Source organism: Magnolia sinica, chromosome 17 (genome assembly GCF_029962835.1).
Source record: "Magnolia sinica isolate HGM2019 chromosome 17, MsV1, whole genome shotgun sequence".
NCBI lineage: Eukaryota > Viridiplantae > Streptophyta > Magnoliopsida > Magnoliales > Magnoliaceae > Magnolia > Magnolia sinica.
The window spans coordinates 12,455,803-12,459,501 of record NC_080589.1 but is presented as its reverse complement, the minus strand read 5'-3'; positions in this window follow the sequence as shown (position 1 = coordinate 12,459,501).

Here is a 3,699-nt window from a genome sequence, read left to right as displayed (position 1 = left end):
GGCCGTTGTGATGTTTTGCAACCCATTTAACAAGGCCCATTATGATGTGCATTAGGCCCATGGGTTGTGGTCATGCGATATATCTGAGGCCCATGTGCAGGGCCCACTTGTTGTGTATATATCCTTTGTGTGAGGCCTAATGCGATGTACATTAGACCTTTGTGTGAGGCTATGGGCCCACCTGATGTTTGACTCTACATGTGCCACTGCTTGGGAGCAATGTTAGTTAAATGTCCACATTGCTGGGCAGTGATGGTTAGATGTCCACATTGTGACCCTTCCTTAGGCCTTATCAGGCCCATTCTCATCATTCTCTTAGTGGGTTAACCCAAATAAGTGGGCCCCATTTACCACGGACGGATGACTCCATGCTACCAGATCTCATATAACCACGACCGAGGGCTGATCTTTATATTATGGTTGATCAGATGTTCATTTATGGACCCAGTCTTGTCTATGTGACCGGTCGTCGGTGTTAATTATCGGTACTGATTGTCGGTGCTGATTATCGATGTAGATTATCGGTGTCGATTTGTCGAGGCCGATTGTATTGGCCGGTTCCGATTGTTGAGGCCGAGTATTGAGGCCGATTCTGAGTATCGAATTCGATTGCCAAGGCTAATTATCGTGACCGATTTACCGATTTTGATTATCGATCGATCCGATTGTCGTGACCGATTTACCGATTTTGATTATCGATCGATCCGATTGTCGTGACCGATTTGCCGATTCTGATTATCGATCGATCCGATTGTCGTGACTGATTTGCCGACCCTGATTATCGATCGATTCTGATTGTCATGACCGATTTGCCGATTCTGATTATCGATCGATCCGATTGATGTGATCGATTTACCGATTCTGATTATCGATCGATCCGATTGATGTGGCTGATTGCCGATTCCGATTGACGTGACCGATTTACTGATTTTGATTATCGATTAATCCGATTGATGTGGCCGATTGCCGATTTCGATTGATGTGACCGATTTACCGATTTTGATTATCGATCGATCCGATTGTCGTGACCGATTTGCCGATTTTGATTATCGATCGATCAGATTGTCGTGACTGATTTGCCGACCCTGATTATCGATCGATTCTGATTGTCATGACCGATTTGCTGATTCTGATTATCGATCGATCCGATTGATGTGATCGATTTACCGATTCTGATTATCGATCGATCCGATTGATGTAGCCGATTGCCGATCCCGATTGACGTGACCGATTTACCGATTCTGATTATCGATCGATCCGATTGATGTGACCGATTTACCGATTCTGATTATCGATCGATCCGATTGATGTGGCCGATTGCCGATTCCGATTGACGTGACTGATTTACCGATTCTGATTATCGATCGATTCGATTGTCGTGACCGATTTGCCGATTCTGATTATCGATCGATCCGATTGTCGTGACCGATTTGCCGACTCTGATTATCGATCGATCCCGATTGTCGTGACCGATTTGTCGATTCTGATTATCGATCGATCCGATTGACGTGACCGATTTACCGATTCTTATTATCAATCGATCCGATTGTCGAGACCTATGTGATGTATATGCGAACCGTAGTCGAGGCCTACTGTGATGTATTCATGGCCCAGGGGCAAGACCTATTGTGGTGTATTTCCCTGACCCCTCCGGTAAGATATTGTTCGCTTTGGCTGGCACTCACTATTCACCTTCACGGCTTTATTCTCGCAGGTGGAAGCGGTTAGCGAACCACCCGCAAAACGCGTCGTACCCTTAAAGTTGAAGCCCCACATATAGCCCAGATCTTCGGGCTCTCCCTTTCTGATGTGTTAGTGCCCGTCCCATATCGGAAAGGGAGAGTCCGAAGATCTGGGCTATATGTGGGGCTTCGACCTTAAGGGTATGGTGCGTTTTGGGGGTGGTTCGCTAACCGCTTCCACCTGCGAGAACAAAGCCGTGAAGGTAGACAGTGAGTGCCAGCAAAAGTGGACAATATCTTACCGGAGGGGTTGGGGTGTTACAAATGGTATCAGAGCGAGGGGGCTCTGTCTCCCGAGGGGGAGTGGGTGTTAGTGCCCGTCCCACATCGGAAAGGGAGAGCCCGAAGATCTGGGCTATATGTGGGGCTTCGCCCTTAAAGGTACGACGCGTTTTGCGGGTGGTTTGCTGACCACTTCCACCTGTGAGAATAAAGCCGTGAAGGTAGACAGTGAGTACCAGCTAAAGCGGACAATATTTTACCGGAGGGGTCGGGGTGTTACACCTTACCATGGGGCCAACCTTGATGCATGTATTCTATATCCGCGTTGTCCATCCATTTTGCTCATGCCCTAAAATGAAGTAGATCCAAATCTCAAGTGGACCATCCCACATAAAAAGTGGTGCTTGATCATTAATGAGCTACAAAAGTTTCAGAATAAGCTGGTGTTTGTTTTATCCTTCATCTAGGTTTATGTGACCTTATCAATAGGTTGGATGACAAATAAACAGGCCTTAGGAAGTTTTTAATGATAAGGCCTTTAATCACCACTAATGTTTCCCATAATGGACCACTTGAGATTTGGATATTCTTTGCTATTGGGCCCATGGCCTAAAAAATCTGTTAAAACAGATGGACCAACCGCTTGGATATAAAATACATATATCAAGGGGGGGGGGGGGGGCGGGTGTGGTATTTATTGGACGGTTAAAACCAAGTAGCATCCAATTACATTATTTCAACCAACGAGTTTTCACGAAATAGAGGTAAGGAATTTTAGACCAACCTATTTCCGAGGAAATCGGATTGGGTACTAAGATACTCAGTACGTTCTTATGGTACTGAGTAAACTCAGATGGGCCCACTTTGAATGTATGTGGTCTATCCATGCTGTCCATCCGTTTTTCAATCTAATTTAAGGGGTTGAGCTGAAAATTGAAGCATATCCAAAGATCAAGTGAATCATACCATAGGAAAAAGTGGGGATAATGATTTCTAACGTTGGAACTTTTCTAGGCCCCATAATGATGTTTATTTGTCATCCAACCTATTCATGAGATCGTACAGACACGGATGAAAGGAAAAAAACAAATATAAGCTTGATCCAAAGCTCCTTTGGCCCCCCAAAAAATTTTCAACAGCAGACATTGAATTCAACTGTTTCCCATGGTTCTTTTGAACATTGTCTTCGCTTCATTTTTGGGCTAAAGCTCCAAAATTATCTGGTAAAATGGACGGACGGAGAGGATAAAAATACATAAATCATGGTGGACCTCACAGAGTTTACTCAGTACACAATCCGCTTCCATTTCCGAGTGTAACTTCAAAACCTTGGGTCCCACAATCTAGTCGGTTTAGCTGGACGCGGTTTGACCCCAACACTACCCAGCTAGTTGGTGTTGAAGCTATGTGGGCCCATGATGTATCTGTTTTATCCACGCTGTCTATCCATTTTTCAGATCATTTTAAGGCATGATAAAAAAAATGAGGTTGATCCAAATCTAAGGTGGACCACACCAAAGGAAAACAGTGTTGACTGAATGTCCACAGTTGAAAACTAATGTTTATTTGCCATTCAACCTTTTGATAAGGTCACACAAATACCAATTTGCTCAGAAACTTTTGTGGCATCCAGAATGTTTTCAACGGTGAGTGTTCAATCTCCACTTTTTCCTGTGGTGTGGTCCACCTGAGATTTCGATCCGCCTCATTTTAGGGCGTGGATGAAACAGATTGA